The 27,824-nt window shown below is 38.9% G+C and overlaps 1 pseudogene; it reads right to left on the reverse strand.

Annotated features, from left to right (window-relative positions):
* Positions 1 to 438: 438 nt before the first annotated feature.
* LOC132897641 (uncharacterized) overlaps positions 439 to 27,824 on the reverse strand; it is a 57,507-nt pseudogene continuing 30,121 nt past the window's right edge.

The following is a 27,824-nucleotide window of genomic DNA, read 5'->3' on the forward strand; positions in this document are numbered from 1 at the left end:
TTTTGGCTGATCCCGATTAGGGGTCGCCACAGCAGATATTTTGTTGCTCCCTGTCTTCTGCATCCTTCTCTACCACACCTGCCACTTTCATGTCTTCTCTCACCACATACACACACATTTTCATGTGCCTGGCAGCTCCATCCTCAACATGCTCTGCATTTCTTCTCAGGATGTGCCCATACCATATCAGTCTCATCTCTCTTAGCTTAATTCCCAAGCTCTCCACATGTGCTGTCCCTCTGATGTGCTCATTCCTTATCTTGTCCAAGCTTGTCACTCCCATCACAAAGGGGGTTCCTCCTTTTTTAATGATTCAAAAATGAACTTGAGCATAGCAAAGATAGTCTGTGAACTTCAAAGATATGAGTGCTTGAAACAAATCAGGTAATCCACTCATCTGCATGCTCGTTCAAAAATAAACGTTAGTATAAAGCTTACTCAGATGGGTTCTGGTGGCTTGGGCTCTTGGAGGTCCTCATAGAAGAAGTCACACTGCAGATTGAATCCCATGGGGTGATATATTCCATAGTAGATTGCCAGGAGACTCCAGTCAGTCTGCAGCCAAAAATACGAAGCGAGGGGCTAAGACAGGGAAACTCAGAAGCGGCGTGGGATCACGTACTGAAATGCTTCTACTACATCCATTATACAGTATGGTGAGGTATTCTGTCAGGTATGCGAGGGAGGTGGATGTATGTGCAGAAGTGTTCAGTTTAATAAAGTGCATATATATACACAAATACACACAAAGGCAAACAATCCAAATCGGCAGGCTAGATCAGAGACGTGAAAACAGGCAAAGTGCTGGTTGAGGTGCAAACAGAACATATTAGGCTAAACGAGAACAATAACGAGAAACAAGCCAAAGAATCAAGAAACCAGGAAAACAAGAGCACGGGTAGAAAGGCTTGGTAATGCATACTTAACGTAGCGTAATACTTTGCGATGCACTTGCATCAGCTCAGTCCTTAAATAGGTAAACACAGTTCTCTAATTGAGTTCCGGTACGCCTTGTTCACAGCACACGTGCTGGAGTCCACTCGGCACGCGCGCAGCCCAAGGTGCGCCTTTAGGTGCACATGCCACAGCGCGCAGGACTGACAGGCAGTAAAAACTGCATATAGACTTTAATAGAAAGAGATTATAGTGCTAATCATTTGGTGTGGTCAGCTGAAATCTTGAATTACTCAATCATGTCAGTGCTCTGTGTGCATAAAACCTACAACACCAATCTGCACACATTATTATTGAAGTTAAACCACTCTTGACATTTTGCTCAAATGCTAGGGCTATTTGTAAACTATAAAAGTTGGCAGAGGCGAATGGGGGAAAATGTGAAAAGGGGAAATGAGACCCTTGTGAGATACTCAGGAGTGTAAATGTGTGACTCTCTCTCTTTCTCTCTCTCTCTCTCTCTCTCTCATCAAAGCTGATGAAAGCAACATTTATGACAGCAGATGCATGTTAGAAAAAGACTTTTTTAAGTGACTAGAATGGCTTATGTTCTTATGTTGGTGTTAAGTAGCTTTATGTAAATAGGAATATCAGACACTTGCTAGCCTTGCTGTTAAAATTGTGCATGCAGACGTTCACCTGCATGAGCCCCCCCCCCCCCACACCCCTTTATGAACCAGTTAGTGGAAAAGGGTATGAACACACATACACATACAATGCATGCAGCTCACATTGTCTGCACACACACACACACACACACACACACACACACACACACACACACACACCTTATCATACCTAGAAACATGTTGCTCTGCTGCTGTGAGTGAATTGTCGAGACCTATGCATCAGTCCAGAGAGAGAGAGAGAGAGAGAGAGAGAGAGCTCATTGTGAAGAAATACAGACCTGTCTCTTTGGCAGAATTTATTTCAGCAATTACCTGGAGAATAGCAAGCAAACCCAAGGACTCTAATTGTTTAATGCAAATCTTACTGACACATCTTTGTGTATTCATGTTTTCTAACTGACTGTTTTACTAGCAGCAAAAATACAACACTGGTAAATAAAATAAGAATTTGTCGACTTAAGAAGAGATATAGATTGTGTCTTTTCAAGGGCAGATTTGAGGTTTGATGGACATTTAATTTTGAAATGCTGCAGTTTGCAGCAAATGCAGTTTCAGAAGTGAAAGCTTTTGCATTGGAAGAGTTTGTCGAGGCCACAGCAAAAGACATTTGGTTGGCCCCAAAGATTTTCTGGCAAACCCTTTTGGCACTTGAGAACAGGGAAACAAGACCATGCACAAGCTCAAAAGAGCAAGTGGAGGGAGTGTTGATCTCTGCTTGGGGATATTGTTGAGAAATGAAAAGGGTACTTTAAAGCTAAACAAAACCCCAAAAAAATAAACTCCTTTATCCTGACAGATAATATCCATATAAGACATGTATGATTATTCATTTGTTCATATTCGTGCCTTTGAATTTGAATATTTCAAGAGAGCCCAAAGAGTGTGTCCCCCTTCCATAAAATATTGGGAATCACACTCCTCAGCCAGCCAGGAAACATCTTTAAAGGGCTATTGACACGAACATGACTCTATGCAATTTCTTAAATAAACTATACAACATGGCAAACATGTTAGATTTCTGTTATAATTACGTGAAAAGAAGCTGTTGTTACGGGAATATCCAACTTTTAATTGCACAGCGCAAGAAAACTGGGTCTGTGGCTCACGGCCATGTTGTGACGTCAGCGGGAGAACATGCTGCGGTTCACTGGCTGTTCTACTCTGGTTCTACTCAATGGAAATGGCGCATGAAAACGCTGGTGAACTCTCTAGTGCTAGCTCTTCCTCTTCTGGGAGTCTAGAATTGTGTTGATCTCTTCGGAATAGAATCTATGATAGCCTACCCTCTTTACCCTTTGCCTCTCGTTGCTAGGCGGCAGTTATATGAAAGCCGCAAGCTTTCACAAGCAAATACATGACTGATATCATGCCGACTTTATGATTACATTTATGATTATCATGTAGAATCTATAGCTCTACGTACCTTTATCTTATGTCATTTCACAACACATGTTCTGACAGGAGGACTGTCTTTGGATCCGGCATAGCTACTAGTAGACCCCCTCTGGAATACTGGCAGTGTTGCCAGATTGGGAGGAATCCCGCCCAGTTGAGCGGTTTCAAGTGCATTTTGGTGGGTTTTGAACATATTTTGGGCTGGAAAACTTCAGCAGTATCTGGCAACAGATACTGCTGACGTTTTCCAGCCCAAAATATGTTCAAAACCCACCAAAATGCACTTGAAACCGCTCAACTGGGCGGGATTCCTCCCAATCTGGCAACACTGTGTAGGCACTGCTGATGGTAGCAACACACGTTTGTGCTGAACTGAACACCCAAGAGATTCTTTTAAGCTGGGAAGGGTGTCAAAACAATCCAAATCGAAGTGTTCAGAGCACAGGACGGATGTTGGTGAGGGCTCCCACTTGTCACGAGAGTGCGCCTAACTTGCTTCACCCACTTCGCATGCAGCTCGGGATCTCTGGGAAACTTGAATAAACTTACCCCATCCTTGTAGGTTTTGGAGCAAAAGCCGGCAACACAACGCGAAGGCATAATAACTAATATATATATATAATGTATAATAATAATACTAATAATGACAAACTGAACACCTGTCGCATCAACAACAAACTGGTAAGTTAGGAGGAAGGTTCTTTCGCTGACGTCATATAGCTCCTCCTCCTCTTTTGTCTCCTGGGTGCTGCAGCCTTGTCAAATTTGCCCAAATAGCCACGTTTTTTATCATAACTTGTAAAATAGGCGCCTTCGTGAATTAATATATGGATCATCGGGAATTACTTTTTATGTTATAAAACATCGCCAAAGATGTCAAAAACGTGTCATCAGCCCTTTAAGAATGTACTGTGAGTAGACTGTCTCTCATAATTGACCATAGGATTCAGTGGGAACAATGAGTGTTCTGTCATGGAATACCAGAGCATTCAATCAAATACTTATATAATGACAATGAAATGGCTAAGGGTCATGGTGGATCCAGAACCTATCCAAGGAACAGTGGGCACAAGACAGGAAAAATTTGCCCCAGACGGAACACCAGCATGTGTTTGGACAGTGGGAAGAAACTGGAGAACCTGGAAGAAAAACCCATGTGGATATGGAGATAAAGTATGAAATTCCATATGGAAATTCCATGGAGCTATGAGGCAGCAATACCTCCTGGGAATGATACCATGCTACCAACAATCAAATACAACTTGACAACTGGTAAATTTGCCATATGAATACTTGGTACATTAAGTCACTGAATCACATACTTGTGATATGACTGCTTTTTTGCTGTAATAGGTTACTCGTGATTTTCAACACAATAGATACATTATGGATGAATGATTAATAAACGGTTTCACCATCCTGTCTGAAAAGATAAATCACAAGCAGCTCAGGAGACCAGCAGATATAGCTGGCTATTTTTATTGTAAATCAAGCACACTTCATCTATCGAGAGCTGGACAAGAGAGCTGTAAATGTTAGTATCTCCTATACAGCCCCAGGAACTTGGGACTGTGTGGCACATCAGAGAAGAAGGTAGTACACTTCGTGAAGTGTGTTGCACATGAGCTGATAAGTAACCTTGTATGTGTGCCAGCCAGGAACTGCAACTCCCATGATACCCTGCTGCCTCTAGTCCACTGGTTATTATTCAAAATGTAGTAGACCACAAAGACCATAAGATACCCTTTGAGGAGACAGTTATTAGAACTAATGTAAAATCTGTATGTGTGCTCTTTCTTTCTGTGTGTGTGTGTGTGTGTGTGTGTGTCTGTCTGTCTGTCTGTCTATCTCTGTCTGTCTCTCCCACTCTCAGTCTCTGTCTTTCAAACAGACACATTTCACATCCACAATAAGTGTGCCCTGAGGCACACTGTGAATTCAGTTAGATCTCAGGTTGCTGTTATGCCACTGTGACCGATGGCAGCCTGTAGGATGGTAGACAAACTTTAACCTTCACACCAAGAGAAGATTAATGTCCCCATGTGGAAGGCCTATTACACAGTCATCTATAACAGTAGCCTACTATTTTAGACAAATAAAGTTTTAAAACTGTTGCAGGCAGATGGAATAGGCATTATGCCTCCGTTTTATATGACCAAGAAGTATAAAAAGCATGAAACAGTTTAAATGATGGTCCATTTTCTTGTCTATTGAGAAATCAAGTTCAAGTTCAAATTTCAGATTTATTATCCTTTAATAAAGGAAATTTGGTGTGCAGCAGGTATTCAGAGAACATGAGTTAAGAAGACATAGACATGAACATGGACCACACAGACACATTCATAAATATATTTACACACAAGCACATTGTTCAAATGGATATACCCACCAGCCCACCCCCCACCCAGACCCATGACTGTCACTGTTAGTTATTGCCATTAAACAATGACAATAACAGTAACTACAGAAAAATAGGAGGAAAAAAAAAACAAACAAACAAAAAAAAACCTAGGTGTCCCTTTCATGAATTAAGGGTCCTAATGGCCACTAAAATAAAAGAATCTCTGGCACGCCTTGTCCTTACAGCAGGAATTCTAAAACAGTGGCCTGAGGGGAGCAGACTAAATTCCCCAAAAAGTGGGTGGTCAGGGTATTTTAGAATTTGTTGTGCCTTACTCATGACCCGTTTTACATACACATCTTGCAGCTGGGTAAGATGAACCCCACCTACCTTTGCTGCCACATTAACGAGCTTTGATAATCTGCCCTTACTGGTCAGTGGCAGACCACCATACCACAAAACAATACAAAAGGACAAAACAGATTCAATAAAACTTTGATAAAATAAAGTCATCAAGGTCCTACACACATTGAAAGACTTCATCTTCCTTAAAAAGAAAAGCCGCTGTTGGGCCTTTTTACACATAGCCTTTTTACTCCAGGTGTTGGTAGAGGGAGTTTAACAATGTTAGGATGGCATCCTCCACACCTCTGCCAGCCCTATAAGCAAACTGGAGAGGATCTAGCTGTTGCTCCAACTGTTTCATTAATTCCCACTTAACCAGTTTCTCAAATGACTTCATCACCAGTGAGGTGAGAGCCACTGGTCTAAAGTCATTGAGGACCTTGGGGTGGCTACACTTAGCTAAAAGGATAACAGTGGCATGTTTCCAAATTTTTGGAATAGCTTGCATCTGAAGGGATAGGGTGAAAATAAATTGAAAAATTTCACTCAGCTGTCCTGCACAAGACCTAAGCATGCGACCACTAATGTTGTCCGGGTCAGGGCTTTTCCTTATTTTAGTATGCTTGAACAGCTTTTCGACTGCAGCAACATCAGTACTAAAAGCAGACACGTCTCTGACCCTTTCCCGCATGTCTATCATTAAAATCATCATTCGAAAATCTCAAATAAAAATGATTTAATTCATCTGCCAGCTGCACATCAGAGGCAAAACCTTTTAAAGACACAGTATTACTATTGCAGCTGTTGTTTAGGCCTGTCATATGTTTCATGACATTCCACACAGATCTGAGGTCAGACTCATTAAACTTTGACTCAATCTTAGTTTTATCAAATCAAATCAAAGATGTGCCTTTGAGGAATAGCTTAATAAGGCATATTTTATATATATATATATATATATATATATATATATATATATATATATATATATATACAACCCCGATTCCAAAAAAGTTGGGACAAAGTACAAATTGTAAATAAAAACGGAATGCAATAATTTACAAATCTCAAAAACTGATATTGTATTCACAATAGAACATGGACAACATATCAAATGTCGAAAGTGAGACATTTTGAAATTTCATGCCAAATATTGGCTCATTTGAAATTTCATGACAGCAACACATCTCAAAAAAGTTGGGAGAGGGGCAATAAGAGGCTGGAAAAGTTAAAGGTACAAAAAAGGAACAGCTGGAGGACCAAATTGCAACTCATTAGGTCAATTGACAATAGGTCATTAACATGACTGGGTATAAAAAGAGCATCTTGGAGTGGCAGCAGCTCTCAGAAGTAAAGATGGGAAGAGGATCACCAATCCCCCTAATTCTGCGCTGACAAATAGTGGAGCAATATCAGAAAGGAGTTCGACAGTGTAAAACTGCAAAGAGTTTGAACATATCATCATCTACAGTGCATAATATCATCAAAAGATTCAGAGAATCTGGAAGAATCTCTGTGCGTAAGAGTCAAGGCCGGAAAACCATACTGGGTGCCTATGATCTTCGGGCCCTTAGACGGCACTGCATCACATACAGGCATGCTTCTGTATTGGAAATCACAAAATGGGCTCAGGAATATTTCCAGAGAACATTATCTGTGAACACAATTCACCGTGCCATCCGCCGTTGCCAGCTAAAACTCTATAGTTCAAAGAAGAAGCCGTATCTAAACATGATCCAGAAGCACAGACTTCTTCTCTGGGCCAAGGCTCATTTAAAATGGACTGTGGCAAAGTGGAAAACTGTTCTGTGGTCAGACGAATCAAAATTTGAAGTTCTTTATGGAAATCAGGGACGCCGTGTCATTCGGACTAAAGAGGAGAAGGACGACCCAAGTTGTTATCAGCGCTCAGTTCAGAAGCCTGCATCTCTGATGGTATGGGGTTGCATTAGTGCGTGTGGCATGGGCAGTTTACACATCTGGAAAGACACCATCAATGCTGAAAGGTATATCCAGGTTCTAGAGCAACATATGCTCCCATCCAGACGATGTCTCTTTCAGGGAAGGCCTTGCATTTTCCAACATGACAATGCCAAACCACATACTGCATCAATTACAGCATCATGGCTGCATAGAAGAAGGGTCCGGGTACTGAACTGGCCAGCCTGCAGTCCAGATCTTTCACCCATAGAAAACATTTGGCGCATCATAAAACGGAAGATACGACAAAAAAGACCTAAGACAGTTGAGCAACTAGAATCCTACATTAGACAAGAATGGGTTAACATTCCTATCCCTAAACTTGAGCAACTTGTCTCCTCAGTCCCCAGACGTTTACAGACTGTTATAAAGAGAAAAGGGGATGTCTGACAGTGGTAAACATGGCCTTGTCCCAACTTTTTTGAGATGTTTTGTTGTCATGAAATTTAAAAATCACCTAATTTTTCTCTTTAAATGATACATTTTCTCAGTTTAAACATTTGATATGTCATCTATGTTCTATTCTGAATAAAATATGGAATTTTGAAACTTCCACATCATTGCATTCCATTTTTATTTACAATTTGTACTTTGTCCCAACTTTTTTGGAATCGGGGTTGTGTATATATATATATATATATATATATATATATATATATATATATATATATATATATATATATATATATATATATATATAGACTTTCTTTTGTCTTTGCCAGATAAATTAAATACAGTAACTACAAAAGAAGGGGACTGCAAATGAATGAATAATGTCACCATCTGCTGATGCCAATTTAAAGCAACCATAATGTTGATTTCTTGTTTGGAAGTCTTATGGAGATATATAAGCAGTAGTCATTATGACTAATGCAAATGGTTGCTATAACTCATGTTGTTGCCTACACTATTCTGTTTTAGTGGTAGTAACACCAGCTGTATCTTTTTGCCACTTAATTTTCACCTTGCCTTTTTATTGAAGGTACTTTAAAGTGCAAATCATAGTCACAGTATGTTCCGTCATTGCATAAACCAGCTTCCATATTTTGTGATGATGTCTTGATATTTACTAGTTGTAACATTTTTTTTTATTCTGAAGCAGCACAGTGTGCTCTGCTCATTATCTTCTTCCACTTACTCTCTTTGTCTTGGTTTTCTGTTCATAGTAGTCCTACAAATGTTTTGAAATGTACTGCTTGTCAGAATGAAAGTAAAATGGAACAGTTACTATGATTCAGTTATTTTACTGCAGTACATTAGATTTGAAATGAATCAATGACTGTGGAGTTTATATATTAGGGGATATCCAAGGGGATCATAAAAAGTTTATACCATAATTAAGGACTTGAAGTAATTGAAGCTGCCCAGTTGTTTCTCAGTCAGCTGTGTATCACTGCATCATTAATTCTGGGTGTGTAGCAAACATCTCTACATTAAAGATTTAGTGGGGAATACTTACATTATACTTACATACACAATATTTACATGGCACATACATTCAAATACCCAGAAATTACAATATGAAAGTCACAATAAACACATCATACCTGGTGATAGCTTTTTTTTTAAAGGCAAGGCAAGGCAAGTTTATTTATATAGCACATTTCATACACAATGGCAGTTCAATGTGCTTTACAGAAGCAAAAACAAAAACAGTAAACAATAGAGAAATAAAATTACATAAAATAATTTTATTTTTAATCTAAAACAATTAATTAAAAGAATTAAAAGAATAAAAAGAAAATAATAAGAATTAAACAATAGTAGAAATAAAATAATAAAATGCCAAAAAGAAAAAAGGAGAAAAAGAAAAAGAAACCAGAGGAATAAAATAGAATAAAATTAAAGTAAATTTAAAACATGCAGAGAAAGTAAAGATTATAAAAAATGTAAAAATATTAATTATTTAACAGAAAGCATCTGAAAACAGCCTGGTCTTTAACCTAGATTTGAAGCTGCCAACAGCAGGAGCATTTTTAATGTCTTCTGGCAGATGGTTCCATAGCTGTACTGCATAGTAGCTAAAAGCTGCTTCACCACACTTTGTTTTAACAACTGGTTTTAATAGTAATTTTTTCTGTTGCGATCTGGTAGATCTGATTGGGTTAGGCCGCTGCAACATATCAGAGAGGTAATTGGGCCCTGTGCCATTTAGAGATTTATACACCAGCAGCAATACTTTAAAGTCAATTCTGTAGCTTACTGGAAGCCAGTGAAGGGACCTTAGAATTGGGGTAATGTGCTCTGTTCTTTTTGTTCATGTGAGAACCCTCGCCACTGCATTTTGAACCAGCTGAAGTCGTTTGATGGTCTTTTTTGGCAGGCCTGTGAAAAGGCCATTGCAGTAATCAACCCTACTAGAGATGAAGGCATGTATTAGTTTTTCCAGATCATTTTTTGACATAAGTCCTCTTAGTTTGGAAATGTTTTTTAGGTGATAAAATGCCATTTTAGTGATTGCTTTCATGTGACTGTCAAAGTTTAGCTTGCTGTCAATGAAAACACCAAGATTTTTAACCATTTCTTTAGTTTTAATCCCTTTTGTGTCAAGAATAGTGGTAATCCTGAGTCTTTCATCTTTTTTTCCAAATAGAAGTACTTCTGTTTTATTTGTGTTCAACTGAAGAAAATTTTGTGACATCCAGCTATTGATTTGATCAATGCACTGGTAGAGACATTCAAGGGGGGCATAGTCATTAGGTGATAGAGCAAAATAAATTTGGGTATCATCTGCATAGCAGTGATACAAAATTGAATTTTTATTGATAATTTGCCCAAGTGGGAGCATATAAAGGTTGAAAAGTAATGGTCCAAAAATCGACCCCTGGGGGACACCACAGGTCAAGGGCATTGACGTTGAGGAACAATTTCCCAGGGTAACAAAGAAGCTTCTGTCTTTTAAGTATGATTTTAACCAATTGATAACTTTACCAGTCAATCCAACCCAGTGTTCAAGTCGATATAGCAGTATGTTGTGATCAACAGTATCAAAAGCTGCACTGAGGTCCAGTAATACCAGGACCGATGTTTTGCCTGCATCAGTATTAAGACGTATGTCATTTATAACTTTAATCAGCGCTGTTTCAGTGCTATGATTGGCACGAAATCCTGACTGAAAATTATCAAAATGGCTGTTTGATATCAAGAAGGCAGTTAATTGATTGAAGACAATTTTTTCCAGGATTTTCCCGATGAATGGTAGATTTGATATTGGCCTGTAGTTATTTAACACTGAAGGATCCAGATTATTTTTTTAAGAAGGGGCTTTACAACAGCTTTTTTTAGGGACACAGGAACAATGCCAGTCTCCAAGGATGTATTTATAATTTGAAGCACATCTGTAATTATAAGATGAAGAACAGACTTAAAAAAGTTGGTGGGCAGAATGTCCAGTTCAGATGTTGAAGAACTGAGATTTTGTACAGTTTTTTCAAGAGTCTCATAATCAATTAAACAAAATTCTGACATTGTGTTAAAGTTATCTATCTGTGTCATTGGTGATTGCAGTTTTTAAATTTTTTGCAACTGAGATATATTATGAGAAATATTCTGCCTTATTTTATCAATTTTACCTTTGAAAAAAGATGCAAACTCATTGCATTTATTAACTGATAGAAGTTCAGGTGCTAATTGTGGTGGGGCATTAGTTAGCTTCTCTACTGTTGAAAATAGCACACGGGCATTGTTCATATTCCTGCTGATGATGTTGGAGAAGAAAGACTGTCTTGCTTTACGAATTTCATAATTATAATTACAAAGCATCTCTTTATGGATTTGATAATGGATGTGAAGTTTAGATTTGCGCCATTTTCTTTCAGTCTTTCTACATTCTCTCTTTAGCAGTTTAACAGCCGGGTAATGCTTCCATGGTGCTTTCTGCTTATCATTGACTCTTTTTATTTTGAATGGAGCAATATCATCCATAATTTGGGTCAAATTTAAATTAAAAAATTCCAGTAAATCATCTACAGAGTCTGACATTTTGGTTGAGTTCTGTGAGAGAGCTTGCTCAAAAAGAACACATGTGTTGTCGTTTATGACCCTCCTACCTATAGTCGTTGAGCTATTCTGAATGTGAGGAGACATAGAAACTTCAAAGAAAACACAGAAATGATCAGATAATGCCAGGTCAACAACAGTATAAGAAACAGTAAGACCCTTTGTGATGACGAGGTCAAGAGTATGACCACGAGAGTGGGTCGGTCCCTGTACATGTTGTACCAGGTTAAAGTTATCAATAATTGCAAATAGTTCTTTGGCATAAATGTTATCAGTATTATCTACATGCAAGTTAAAATCCCCAGATGTAATAAGACAATCAAACTCTAAGCAAATGACTGATAACAGTTCACCAAACTCTTCAAGAAAGACTTTGGCTGAATGTCTCGGAGGCCTATAAATAGTTAATAATAATATGTTAGGAGAGCATGTAACAAGTGCACATAAGTGTTCAAAGGACATAAAATCACCAAGTGAGGATTGTTTACATTGAAAAGAGACTTTGAATATATTTGCGATCCCTCCACCTTTCCCTTGTCGGGTAACATTCAAAAAATTAAAATTTGGGGGAGCTGCTTCGATAAGGGTGGTAGCACTATTTGCTTGATCCAGCCAGATTTCAGTTAGAAGCAAAAAATCAAGATTGTGTTTACAAATAAGATCATTAATTAAAAATGACTTGTTTAAAAGTGATCTAATGTTCAGAAGAGCTAGCTTTACAGAAATTCTAGAAGCAATATTTGGTTGTGCACTCTGATGCTGTTTTAAAACAGGAAGGAGATTAGATTGGTTCACCCCCAGGGTTAAATGTGCTCTATGTTTTCTGTTTCTTATCAACACAGGAATAGTGTCAACATCGGGTCCCAACTTTTTTTCAACATTACATCCATTTGCAGGGACCCAGACAACATCAAACAAGACTTTCTAAATGTTCCATTTGGTTTGAGGGTGAAAGGACTGGAGATGACATGTATCTTTTGGATGGTGAAAAAGATTTGTAGCCAGCTGAAAGTCCTGGACGAACACAATTTTGATGTACTGGATACACTGCTTGTCGCGACAGATTTGGGCTGGAAAAGGAAAGTGTAGCCATTGGGAGCAGTTTTTTCATGCTATTTGGGAAATCCATCCGAGGAGAAGTGGAGTCGTCTGTCCTTGAATGTTGGGAGGCCTGCAAGTCAGATGTTTGTGTGTCCTTGATGACAACTTGCAAAGATGATTGTTTAGGCTTTGTAACTATGTCAGTCTGCGACATCTTATCAACTGTTTTCCTCGGTGCTGGCTGAGAAAAGATTGCAAGTTTGTAGTGGTCTGCTAAGACTTTGGCTCCAATCCAGCTGAGTTCAGTGCTATTTGGCTTGTAAAATTCTTTGCGATTCCAAAAAAGGTTAAAATTGTCTATGAAATTCATACCAAATGAGGAACAAGTTTTTCCAAGCCAGGTGTTAAGACTGAAGAGTCGACAAAAAGCAAAACTTCCTCTCGCTGGGAGTGGGCCACTGATAAAAGATTGAATTCCAGTCTTATAGAGCTCAGAAAAAAGTTTTCTGAAATCATCTTGGACAAACAGCTGTTCTCTGAAAACATCATTTGCTCCCACATGCACAATGATACGTCTTATAGTTTTATGCTCGGACATGAGTTTCAAAATGCTGTCTTTGGTGTCAGAGATGGATGCATTTGGAAGACAACAAATAATCATCTCATAACCTTTTAATTGTCTTACAGTGGAATCACCAAGAACAAGGGTTGTGGGATCAGGTGGTGTTACGAGCTGCTTTTTGCCTCTTCTCACAGCTCTTCGATCTTGGTGTGATCTCTTTTTACTATGTGTTTGTCCGCTTGACAAATCCTCTTCCACATCCCTGAGGCATTCAAATTTGTTCTGAAGCCTTATAGGCTGTGGATTTTCCATAGGATTGTAGATACTATTGTAATTTGTAGAACGAGCTGGTGTTGAAGTAATTACTCTTCTGTTTTTGTTTTTTGGCTTAGCACCCATCATTTGCCAGTTTTCAGTACTTACAGGTTGAGTTATGAATTCTTCCACTTGGTCTGCAATGTCCTCAGTCTGTCGGAGCGCAATCTCTGCATTCTCAGCCACTGTTTCTGTACTCCTTTCCTGAGATATCGCTTTTAATTCATCCGTCTTTGGCAGAGCATTAATCTTTGATTCCAGAATAGAAATCCTCTGTTCTAATTCCATGCATTTTCTGCAGGATTTTTTGCTTCCTGGCATTTAAAAAAAAAAAAGTGGAAATTAAAATTAAATTAAAAGCTTATAAAGATAAAAAATAAAAAAAAATTAAATAGTGGAAAGTCAATGAGAAAGTAAAGTATAGAAATAAAGATTAAGAAAGCAGGAGCAAAGCAAAGAAGCGTCCTACTCGCTTGAGTAGGAGGAGCAGAAGCAGTTACAGACTCATAGACATCCCAGCCATAGTCAATGGATCTCAAATTCAATGTAAATTTAATGTATAGCCATACTACTTTGACCAAATAAGTGTGATTAGGAATTTCTGCAATTTAAAACCATAGTTTATTTTACACTGGCCAATGTTCTTTTCAGTGTGCAAAATACAATCACCAAATTTACTGATTAGTGTTTTACAAACTACACTGCAATTTTCTGTTCATTTTAAATTCCTAAACTTCACAACTTGCATCCATTAATCTCATAAATACATTCTTTTCTTGCACCTAGAGGGTTTATCAGGGGGGAAATCTTAACATGTATAACTCTACAAAACTTCACTTTTATAAAATGATTCAACTAGAAGCCCTTTAGAAAACTAATAACAGTTAACCATCCAAGAATATTAATTTCACTAAATAATTCTTACTTTCAGTATAATGTCCTTTAAGAGGAAAAACTGAATAAAGCAGGAGTCTGAGGCAGTGGCACAATGTATTGCATATGGCATCAAGTATGTTGCTTCTGATTTCTTTCATCAAAATAATTCTTTTTTATTCACTTGTTTATTATGCTTTTCCTGGTGGAGTTGCAATGGCAACAGGCTGAGAAGGTCCAGGTTCTCTATCTCCATCCACAAATTCAAGCTGTTCCTGGGGAATCTCCAAACATTCCCAAGCCAACTGTGAGATATTATCCAGTGAGTCCTGGGTCTGTCCTAGGGTCTCCCTCAGCCTAGTGGGATGTGTATAATACCTCACAGGAGCTAACCAGTGGGCATCCTTTTTAAGGCGCACAAACCATATCACTGGCTCCTTTCAATTTTATGTTCTTTTTTTTCCCATTATTCATGAAAAAAATATCCCAAGGTACACCTCCACCAGGGAAAGGTATTTCCCCTTGTCTGAAGGGGGCAGTCCATGTTTCTGGGAGAGAACTAGGCAGAGAACTAGGCTTTCTAAAAAAAAAAAAGCTTCCTCCTAGGACTCTTCATAAAACTCAACAAAAGTAAATAATATGTACTCTGTTCCATGACCTGGATGGAACCTGTGTTGTTCCTCCTAGGTTAAATTATCAGAGGGAGACTACACTCCAGTACTACGTATGTCAAAGAATTTTTCACAGTAGACTGAAGAGCATGATTTCATCTCTAATTTTTGTTTTATTTATTGTTTTTCTTTACTAACTACAATTACTATTTGGTTCTGTATGGATGCTAAATTTTACCACATAACTGTTCTTTCAGGCCTGCCAAACCTTTGCTAATTTACAAAACCAATATTGTTTTCATAAATAACGCAGGGAACAGCCACACACTGAATGACTGTCATGGGGTTTGTTTGCATGAACACAAAATGATGAGATTTACTTGTCCGAATGCCACACTGACACACACACACACACACACACACACGAGCAACAACAGCAAGAATGTTAACAAATGATATACAGTATATTGTATGTTTAAAAGGCATACTTAACAGCAACATGCTCAAAGTGTATTCCTCTCCACTTTCCACTTGAGTTATTTAATTCAAAGTACGAGTCATCCATCCATCCATCCATTCATCCATCCATCCATTATCTGTAGCCACTTATCCTGTACAGGGTCGCAGGCAAGCTGGAGCCTATCCCAGCTGGCTATGGGTGAGAGGCAGGGTACACCCTGGACAAGTCGCCAGGTCATTGCAGGGCTGACACATAAAGACAAACAACCATTCACACTCACATTCACACCTACTGTATGGTCAATTTAGAGCCACCAATTAACCTAACCTGCATGTCTTTGGACTGTGGGGGAAACCAGAGCACCCAGAGGAAACCCACACAGACACAGGGAGAACATGCAAACTCCACACAGAAAGGCCATTGTCGGCTGCTGTGCTCAAACCCAGGACTTTCTTTCTGTGAGGCAACAGTGCTAACCACTACACCACTGTGCCACCCCACTAGTCATTAATGTATCCCCCAAATGAATAAATATAAATTAACATTCAAAAAAGAATGTACAGCAAGCCTTTAAGTATACTTACTTTAAGTACTTTTTTTAAGCCTTTAAGTACTTTTTACTTTTTTATTTTTTTATTATTATTTATTATTTTTATTTTTTTAATTTTTATTTATTTTTTTTTCTTTGTCTATAATTGTAAAGCGTCCTTGGGTTTCTTGAAAGGCGCTATATTAATTTAACTTATTATTATTATTATTATTATTATTATTACTCCTTAAACCTTTATGGTCCTTCATGGACTACACAAGAGAATAGTTAGATATTCAGAGTGGCATGGCATTTTACAAGTTTCATTCTGGATCAATTTTATTCTCAGCAGGCAAACACCAGCAGTAATTGGTCAACTCCAGGATTACTATAACCCCCCCACACACACACACACACTTATTTTCCAACTCAAAATATTGGAGTAGCACCATAAACAGAATGAATGTATGACACCAAAAACCCTCTGGAGACACGACATTTTATCCTACAGTCCGCACCACTGACATATCTAGTCAACAATTACAAGCACTTAAAGCTGTAGAGATGGGTGCACTTACCTGTCTCTTTGACCCAAACATAAATCTGAGATTTTGTTCAAAGAATAACTCATTCACTGACAGCAGAGCTTCTCTTCTTTGCCTGTAATAGACACAAATGAGAGAGAGGTATACTTCCATCCATCCATTATCTGTAACCACTTATCCTGTGCAGGGTCACAGGCAAGCTGGAGCCTATCCCAGCTGACTATGGGTGAGAGGCAGGGTACACCCTGGACAAGTTACCAGGTCATTGCAGGGCTAACACATAGAGACAAACAATCATTTACATGTACAGTCAATTTAGAGACACCAGTTAACCTAACCTGCATGTCTTTGGACTGTGGGGGAAACTGGAGCACCCAGAAGAAACCTACGCAGCCACGGGGAGAACATGCAAACTCCACACAGAAAGGCCCTCGTCAGCCGCTGGGCTCAAACCCAGAACCTTCTCACTGTGAGGCAACAGTGCTAACCACTACACCACCGTGCCACCCAGAGGTATGCTTGAATCTTGAAAATCAATCTTAAATCAGACTTGCAAAATTAGGAGTGATTATAATACACATCCTGTAGACTCTCATACATCTTTATAAAAGGAGGTGCAAAAAAAAAACACAACTATGCCGAGGGTATACAGTGTTCGCCACCATTATTGGCACCTTTTGTAAAGAAGAAAAAAAAAGGTGAGTAAAAATCTACCTTTTGGTGAAGTAGCTTCATCTCACACTGAAAAAAAATGAGAAAAATCCAACCTTTAATTGAAATTAATTTATATAGAGAAAAACAAATGACTCATCATGAAATAATTATTTTCAACAAAAACACGTGCCACTATTATTGGCTCCCTTGCATTTAATACTTTGTACAACTTCCCTTTGCCAGCAGAACAGCTTTGAGTCTTCTCCGATAACATTTTATAAGGTTGGAGAATACAGAGCAGGGTATCTGAGACCATTCCTCTTTACAGACTCTCTCCAGATCATCCAGGGTCATAGGCCCTCTCTTGTGCACTCTTGTGGAGGGCACTGTATTTAATTAGCTCTACATCTAAAACAAGGGGGCGGCACGGTGGTGTAGTGGTTAGCACTATCGCCTCACAGCAAGAAGGTCCGGGTTCGAGCCCCGTGGCCGGCGAGGGCCTTTCTGTGTGGAGTTTGCATGTTCTCCCTGTGTCCGCGTGGGTTTCCTCCGGGTGCTCCAGTTTCCCCCACAACCCAAAGACATGCAGGTTAGGTTAACTGGTGACTCTAAATTGACCATAGGTGTGAGTGTGAATGGTTGTCTGTGTCTATGTGTCAGCCCTGTGATGACCTGGTGACTTGTCCAGGGTGTACCCCGCCTTTCGCCCGTAGTCAGCTGGGATAGGCTCCAGCTTGTCTGCGACCCTGTAGAACAGGATAAAGTGGCTAGAGATAATGAGATGAGATCTAAAACAAGCACAAAACAAACAAACAAACAAAAAAACACCACCTAATTATGTAGCAAAACAAGTGGTTATTAATAAAGACTAATGCATCACTAAACCTTTTACAAATGTCTAATTTCAGCTTTAATAACCAAATAACAGGATCCTAATTTACCTTTTATATGTGTTCCTTTTTCTTTTTTCTTTACCATACCTATATGGGGCGGCACGGTGGTGTAGTGGTTATCACTGTCGCCTCACAGCAAGAAGGTTCTGGGTTCGAACCCAGCAGCCAATGAGGGCCTTTCTGTGTGGAGTTTGCATGTTGTCTGCGTGGGTTTCCTCTGGGTGCTCCGGTTTACCCCAAAGACAAGCAGGTTAGGTTAACTGGTGACTCTAAATTGACTATAGGTAAGAATGGTTATGTGTCTCGATGTGTCAGCCCTGCAATGACCTGGTGACTTGTCCAGGGTGTATCCTGCCTCTTGCCCATAGTCATCTGAGACAGGCTCCGGCTTGCCCATGACCCTGCACAAGATAAGTGGTTACAAATAATGGATGGATGGATGGATGGATGGATGGATACTTGTATGATCAGCTTTTACACTGTAACTAAAGCATTAAATACAACATGGGCCAGTTAGGTAAATGTGTCTGTAGAATCCCCACACTCCAAAATTGATTTTTTTTCATCAGATTGCCATGATCATGCATTTTTAATCATGTGGTTGTGTTATTGGAATGAAGGCTTATGTATGAGGCAAAAATAAATGGTTGAATAAATGGATTTCTGTACAGTATGCCCACTACCCTGGTCCTGGTTTGTACTCATTTTACCAATCAGAACCGCACTGGTAATAATTTATGCTGCTCACCCAAATCAGGTTTCGAGTGATTATTTAAATGTAATATGTATTATCCAAAGTATATTATGTTTATTGTTACCATCATTTGCTTATTTGACCTGCTTCCTGAGCTACTTGCATAAAAGTACTCTGTGCCATGTAATGGGACTAGGCTAGTACGTAGATCTGGTTGTATAGTTGGCAGTAGACATTAGTCAGTGCTGACAGATGGGAAACATGTGATTGATGCTTGTGGCTGAAAGAAGGCAGGAACACCAGGGCTATGTGACTAAGATTTCAAACAGCTGGCATTAATCTGCTTCCCCATGCCGTGTGGGCCAAGGAACAAGTTCAAGGTGGAAAGAGAGGGGAGTACACAGGAGGAAACACCATGAAACTTTGAGTTCTTAAGTGTTGTGGGTCCCATTTCAATACTTTACAGGTAGATATGTGCAAGTTCATATTTGGTGTTATAGTAAAAGTAACATTCTGGACTTTATATCAGATTTGATATTTGGTTAAAATTTCCTCAAACTGAATGGTAGAGCTGTTGAAATGAAAACATTTTGAGAGAAGCTTAATTTAAAATGGTCTATTATCAATTACTGCATTTTGTTTTAATTGGGCCTCCCTAATGATGAAACCCAGGTAAGGACTTTGATGTTCTTTTTTACTTTTCAAAGTTGAATTCATTAGATTCAAAAATGGTGTGTGTGTGTGTGTGTGTGTGTGTATATACATATATACATACACACACACAACACAGAGAGGCTACATGCACATACATTGTAGTTTTAAAATTCACCACTTTTGCTACATTTACACCTGGCGTCCCTATACTCTGGAATTTTTCAAGCACCAAAAACAGAGACTTTTGGAAACTCTGCTGGCTCCAGGGTTGTGTTTCCATCTGGATGGGGCAGAAACGGACACTTTTGGAAACGATGACACAGATGCCTAGGTTTACATCCTGGCTGGGTCTTATCAGTCACGATATTTCCATCCCTGATTTATCACACCCTTGGCACATGACCCTTTTCCAGAAGAAAACAAACAGCCAGCATGTTTATACTGGCATGCGCATGCCTGGTGTATGTGAATGGTCATTTGATATGTGTTTTCAGGTGTGGTAGTATGGTCGGAGATTATTTCTGATACAGAAATAATCTGAAATGCTCGTCTGGATAGGGCTTGTTTTCATTTTAAAATGCTGTTTGAAAACTAGAATTAATTATGAGGAGAGAGAGAGAGAGAGAGAGAGAGAGAGAGAGAAGCTTTGTAGGTACCTAAACATTAATAGCAAAGGTTAAATATTTAAGCTTTTTAAGTTCTGTATTCATAATACACTACATTATAAATGTAATTATTTCTGTTGTGTAGCATAATTAGTAACATGTAATGCACTGCAGAATTATTCATAAATGGTCAGTAGCATAATTCCATCCATCCATTCATTATCTGTAACTGCTTATCTTGTGCAGAGTTGCAGGCAAGCTGGAGCCTATCCCAGCTGACTATGGGAGAGAGGTGAGGTACACCCTGGACAAGTCACCAGATCATCGCAGGGCTGACACATATGGGTAGAGACAAACAACCATTCACACTCACATTCCCACCTACGATCAATTTAGAGCCACCAATTAACCTAACCTGCATGTCTTTGGACTGTGGGGGAAACCAGAGCACCCAGAGGAAACCCACACAGACACAGGGAGAACATGCAAACTCCACACAGAAAGGCCTTTGTCGGCCGCTGGGCTCAAACCCAGAACCTTCTTGCTGTGAGGCAACAGTGCTAATCACTACACCACTGTGCTACCCCAGTAGCATAATTGCAAGTCTTAATTAGATTTTTTAAAAATTTTTTATTTAAACATATTTGGGGTCAGAGTTTGCCCCAAGAGCATTAAAGCTCATCTAAGGGGGCTTACTCCAAATAACATTTTACATTAATATATAGAACAAACAAAAACGACAAAACAACAGACAAAAAAGGGGGGGGGATGGGATATAAGCAAACAGTTGGCCCAACTACTCCTGTGTGTGGAATCATTTAGATTCCTCAATAAAAGTTTGGACATATGAAAATAACTTTCTATTATTATCAAAAGATAACAAATTGGAACTAAATAAGAAAGTTTAACTGAGTCCTACATAGTAGACCAACTGCTTGCAAATAAATGAGCAGCTGAGGAGAGCAGTTTGTTCCTATGGGCAGCAAAAAATGGACAATAAAAAAAAATGCTTTATCATTTCAGAATGAAAACCACATAAGCAAGCAGGTGATATTTTACATCTAATACAAAAAAGATGATAATTAAGCGAGCATGCATTAAACCTCAATCGAATATGTAAAATTGACCAATATCTATTAAGGCTATAATCATAAAGAGCGTTTGGTGAATGGTTAGATAAATTAATCAACAAAGCTTTTTTAAACACATTTATAGAATTAAGACTACGAATTTCAAGACTGAGATTATTCCATAGGCTAGTGGTGGAAAGGAAAAAAAAGATTTTTTAAAGTGTTCTGTACGACACAAAAATAAACAAAAATTACCAACATTTCTTAAGGAGTAATGAGTCATATTTAAAACTTGCCTAGGTAATAAAGCAGTAAGATAAGTAGGAGTGAGATTATTCACAATCTTATAAAACATGGTTAATTTGTGAACATTCCTCCTACAAGTCATGTCCTCCCACCCCACTTCATGCATCAGCCCTTGCTTGCTGGTTCCTCTAATGGCTCCAGTTACTATTTTTGCAGCTTCATATTGGACATGTTCAAGGAGATCACTCTGGCATTGCATGCAACCATCCCATATGACATCAGTATATTCCATTATTGGTCTAATCATTGATTTATAGAGTCGATCCAGAGTTTTTCGATTGACCTTAAATTTGATATATCTTGAAATATCTTGTTATTGTAAGTAGATCATACATATATCACAAATCATATCTTTAATATTGTAATGCAGAGCAAAACAGGTGGATTTTAGTATCTGCACTGCAAGGTATATCAGACACTTTTGCTTTCATAAATTGTGCTTGCATATTATTGAAATGACACATACTACAGCGATATGTCAGGCCACTGAGTGAAGCGAGCTTTTTATGTCTTTTAAATAACAATTAGATTTCTTTACACTTATATTGTTCTTACAATGTTTTTATTAATTGAACATTGTAATTCTTAAAACTGATTGGTCAGAAGGTGTTGATTAATTTTCTATAATGGCACAGCACAGTAGTGCTGGCTGCAAGCCAAAATCACAGGTTTATATTAATGTGCTTGTTGCAATACATTAGTGTTTCACAAGGACTCCCCAGTCTATCCAGGACTGGGACCAGTACTAAGTATTTACTGACTTGTGCAACCCTAGTGGTTGAGTATTTTTAAAATAAAAACTCATCTCTTTATGCAAAATAATGTTTTGTACTCCAATGAATGAACTTAGTATTTATTCATCTAAAATAGGTTTCCAACCTATGACATGCAGCACAACAAACCATGTATTTGAAGCAGTTGGGAAAGGTTATCTCAGTTCCTCAATCACGTATCTCAGTTCGAATTGTTGTGTGTGCATGTGTGTGAGTGACAGGATGATATTTGGCAGAGAGTGTTATCTTGTCACTTTCCTTTAAATCATTTCTCTCCTTGACCCTCTCCAAATGTATCGAGAAACAAGAGTACAAATAAGATATTAAATTTTGTATGATATTATATAACTAAACCTTGAAGACTATATTGATAAATTGCTGTATGACACTGATGGATGTAGGTGTGGGATGGACTGACATCCAGATCTAAATTATACTGTTCTTTCTCCTGCATCTCAAGGGTAATGCAGCCATTCATAGCAATAAGCTCACTAACCTTCTCAAGAGAGGGAGGAAAAGAACAAGTATGGGTATTTAGTAAATCTAAATTAAAACAACCATGCAAACATTTAGCATTTGAAAGATACAGGACATATTAGAGTCTTTCAGAATTTAAACATTGACAAGTTACATGATTATTTAAAGATATTAAAATGTTTTAAAACTTGTTTAATCATGAAGTATTATATTGCATGTGTACAGGAAAAAAAAATCCTTCTCACACTTTCTCACCCTGTGCAAGGTAAGCACTTAAGTGCTTGTCAGTTGATCTGCCTTTTACTCAAGCATCTCTATTTCTGCTGGTCAAGGAACAGTTCCTCCTCCTCCACTTTCTTCAAGGTTGTTCCCCTTTTCTCCAGAGCTGTTTTGATGTTATCTATCCATCTTCTCCGAGGCCTTCCCACCAACCTTGGACCCTCAGGCTTGCAGTGGAAGTACTTCAGTGGGAGCCTGTTTTCATCCATTCTTCTCAAGTGGCCAAACTATCTCAGTTGTCCTTGCTCTCTTCTATACCAAGTATGTTCAAGTCCTTCCTTATGTCATCATTCCTCACTCTGTCCATACAGGTTACCCCTTTTATGATTCTTAATTTCAGCAGTGTTGAGCTTCACATCCAGTGAACTTTTGGTTTTGGAGTTTAATGCCCAAGCTTCATGTCCATATGTGAGGATTGGTCCAAATATGGAGGTGTATGAGATGGTTTTGACTTTGACAGATATTTCGGTCTTTGAGTAGGGGATATAAGAGGCCAGCAATGCTACTCATCTTGCTGATTCTATGATTGATCTTTATTTCTGAGTCATTTGATTGTGAGAACATAACTCCAAGGAATTTGAAGGTTTTGGTTTGCTTCAGTTGTTGTTCTTCCAGGTAAATGAAGATTTCTTGTGGCTGTCTTGAGAGGTGGAGTACCTCAGTTTTGTCTCCACTAATTTTCATTCTGTTGTCCCTGAAGGTGTTGTTGGTCCTGTTAATAGAGTTTTGGAGCCTTGCAGATGTGTTTGCGGAGATTGCTGGGTCGTCTGCATACCTGAACAGCTCTTCTTTCTCAGCTTCATTTTCTATCTCTTGTAAGGAGTCCCTTAAATGTTTGTCCAGGAACAATATACAGTGGTGCTTGAAAGTTTGTAAACCCTTTAGAATTTTCTTTATTTCTGCATAAATATGACCTAAAACATTATCAGGTTTTCACACAAGTCCGAAAAGTAGATAAAGAGAATCCAGTTAAACAAATGAGACAAAAAAGATATGATACTTGGTCATTGATTTATTGAGGAAAATGATCCAATATTATATATCTGTGAGTGGCATAAGTATGTGAACCTTTGCTTTCAGTATCTGGTGTGACCCCCTTGTGCAGCAATAACTGCAACTAAACATTTACAGTAACTGTTGATCAGTCCTGCACACCGGCTTGGAGGAAATTTAGCCCATTCCTCTGTGCAGAACAGCTTCAACTCTGGGATGTTGGTGGGTTTCCTCACATGAACTGCTCGCTTCAGGTTCTTCCACAACATTTCAATTGGATTAAGGTCAGGACTTTGACTTGGCCATTCCAAAACATTAACTTGATTCTTCATTAACCATTCTTTGGTAGAACGACTTGTGTGCTTAGGGTTGTTGTCTTGCTGCATGACTCACCTTCTCTTGAAATTCAGTTCATGGACAGATGTCCTGACATTTTCCTTTAGAATTTGCGGCTATAATTCAGAATTCATTGTTCCATCAATGATGGCAAGCTGTCCTGACCCAGATGCATCAAAACAGGCCCAAACCATGATACTACCACCACCATGTTTCACAGATGGGATAAGGTTCTTATGCTGGAATGCAGTGTTTTCCTTTCTCCAAACATAATGCTTCTCATTTAAACCAAAAAGTTCTATTTTGGTCTCATCCATCCACAGAACATTTTTCCAATAGCCTTCTGGCTTGTCCATGTGATCTTTAGCAAACGGCAGATGAGCAGCAATGTTCATTTTGCAGAGCAGTGGCTTTCTCCTTGCAACCCTGCCATGCACACCATTGTTGTTCAGTGTTCTCCTGATGGTGGACTCATGAACATTAACATTAGCCAATGTGAGAGAGGCCTTCAGTTGCTTAGAAGTTACCCTGGGGTCCTTTGTGACCTTGCCGACTATTACACGCCTTGCTCTTGGAGTGATCTTTGTTGGTCGACCACTCCTGGGGAGGGTAGCAATGGTTTTGAATTTCCTCCATTTGTACACAATCTGTCTGACTGTGGATTGGTGGAGTCCAAACTCTTTAGAGATGGTTTTGTAACCTTTTCCAGCCTGATGAGCATCAACAATGCTTTTTCTGAGGTCTTCAGAAATCTCCTTTTGTTCATGCCATGATACAGTTCCACAAACATGTGTTGTGAAGATTAGACTTTGATAGATCCCTGTTCTTTAAATAAAACAGGGTGTCCGCTCACACCTGATTGTCATCCCATTGATTGTAAACACCTGACTCTAATTTCACCTTCAAATTAACTGCTAATCCTAGAGGTTCACATACTTTTGCCACTCACAGATATGTAATATTGGATAATTTTCCTCAATAAATAAATGACAAAGTATAATATTTTTGTCTCATTTGTTTAACTGGGTTCTCTTAATCTGCTTTTAGGACTTGTGTGAAAATCTGATGATATTTTAGGTCATATTTATGACGAAATATAGCATATTCTAAAGGGTTCACAAACTTTCAAGCACCACTCTACATAAGAGAGGGGAGAGGACACTTCCCTGTATGACTCCACTTTTGACCTCAAACCATTCACTGCCCTCAGCTTGTGTGTTCACTTTGTATTTGTTTCCAAAATATGTACTTTTAATTGCTTGTTGGAGTTTCTGGGGTACCCCATATTCTTCAGAAGCTAAGACCTCCCATATAAATGTGCGAGGTACTTTGTCAAAGGCCTTTTCAAGATTGATAAAAGCCAGGAATTGGTCAATATTTCATTCCCCTGATTTCTCCTAAATAATTTTTCGGGTGAAAATAAGGTATATTTTTTTCCCTTGCTTGGTCTAAAACTTGCTTGCCATTCTGCCAGTTTGTCTTCTACACATCTTCATAGTCTTGCTTCTTGGATTCTTTTGTATATTTTTCATATATGGGGTGTCAAAACAATTCCTCTGTAGTTTTTACATTCTGTCTTGTCTTCTGTCTTACATTTGGGGCATATGATGGCCTTTGTCCATTCCTGTGGGGTTTTCCCTTCATTCCAGCATTGGTTGAATATTTCAACAATCCAAAGTATTCATGCTTCTCCGATGTTTTTCAAGATTTCAGTGGGGATCCCATCCTCTCCTGGGACCTTGCCATTTCTCATTTTCTTTCAGGCTGTCATTGTTTCTTCCAGGGTTATTGGGTCTCCGGGGTGGTCATTGAGTTCTGCTGCCCTCCCAGAGTTTAGTTCATCCCCCACATCCACATTGAACAGCTCATCAAAGTACTCCTTCCATCTCTGGTCTATCTCTTTTGGGTATGTTACAAGGTCCATTCCATCTCTGTTTTTAATTGCATACGTGGTGGGCGTCGGGTTCTTTCTGTAGTTTTTGACCAGTGTATCGATCAGCTTCCTTGTGCCTTTTACTGTAGATCTTCCTCAAGGTCTCTTCCAATTCTCCTCCATGAATCTCTCTTGGCACTTCTCTTCACTCTTTCTGCCTCTCTTCTGGCTTCAGTGTAATTAGCTCTATCTTGGGGGTTGTGCGTCTTCATCTATTTCCTGAAGAGCCTCATCTTGTTAGGTACAGCTTCTTGCACTTCCTGAGTCCACCATGGCATTTGTTTCCTTCTCCTTCCCCTAGTTCTCTTGTATTCAATAATCTGGGATACATGCTGAGTAGTGGAGGATTTCAGTTGGTCCCAAGCATAGTTTACATTTTCGAGGCTGATCATGCATTGTGTGTGCAGCAAGCTTTTTATGCCACTGGCTTGCAGGGCCTGTCATGGCAACCCTCTTTTTTTATCCGGGCTTGGGAACCGGCATGTTGCATATGATGTATATGCTTCATGGCAAAAGTGTTGGAACTGCTCATTAGTACCTTCCTCATGTTGTAAGCCCCCCAAAGATAACAGGTCTCCCTGGCAGACACCAGGTGGGAACAAGCTGCCACACCTCAACAAGGTTACACAGTTCCTTGTTCTGGTGGGATGAGGCCCCCAGGACCATGACAGGCCAAAAAAAATAAATAAATGTGTGTGTGTGTGTGTGTGTGTATATATATATATATATATATATATATATATATATATATATACACACACACACACACACACACACACACATATATATATATATATATATATATATATGAGAGAGAGAGAGATAGAGAGAAAATGTAATTTTATTAAATATTATAAAACTTTATTTTATTTAAAAAATCATTATAAAATAAAATAAACATCATTTATTAACATTTGTGAATTGTCAAATTTTGAACAACCAATGACATGTTCATAGCTATAAATAATGAATTAAGGAAAGTTATTATTGTTGCATGTTTAAATGTTTTAAATGTCAAACACCAGCTTTGTTAATTAATAATACAGCTTGTCCAAAGAGGAAGGAAATGCCAACTGAAACATTAAAAGTGCACATAATGACTTTAGTCTCATCTCATCTCATCATCTCTAGCTGCTTTATCCTTCTGCAGGGTCGCAGGCAAGCTGGAGCCTATCCCAGCTGACTACGGGCGAAAGGTGGGGTACACCCTGGACAAGTCACCAGGTCATCACAGGGCTGACACATAGACACAGACAACCATTCACACTCACGGTCAATTTAGAGTCACCAGTTAACCTAACCTGCATGTCTTTGGACTGTGGGGGAAACCGGAGCACCCGGAGGAAACCCATGCGGACAACATGCAAACTCCACACAGAAAGGCCCTCGCCGGCCACGGGGATCGAACCCGGACCTTCTTGCTGTGAGGCGACAGCGCTAACCACTACACCACCATGCCGCCCATAATGACTTTAGCGTTTATCATATATAAATATATTCAGGCAGCTTTCAACAGGAATCAGTATTTATGTGAAGCCTAATTTCTATTCCAAAAGTTTATCATCCAAATTTGGCTTC

The sequence above is a fragment of the Neoarius graeffei genome, chromosome 14 (genome assembly GCF_027579695.1).
Source record: "Neoarius graeffei isolate fNeoGra1 chromosome 14, fNeoGra1.pri, whole genome shotgun sequence".
Lineage (NCBI taxonomy): Eukaryota > Metazoa > Chordata > Actinopteri > Siluriformes > Ariidae > Neoarius > Neoarius graeffei.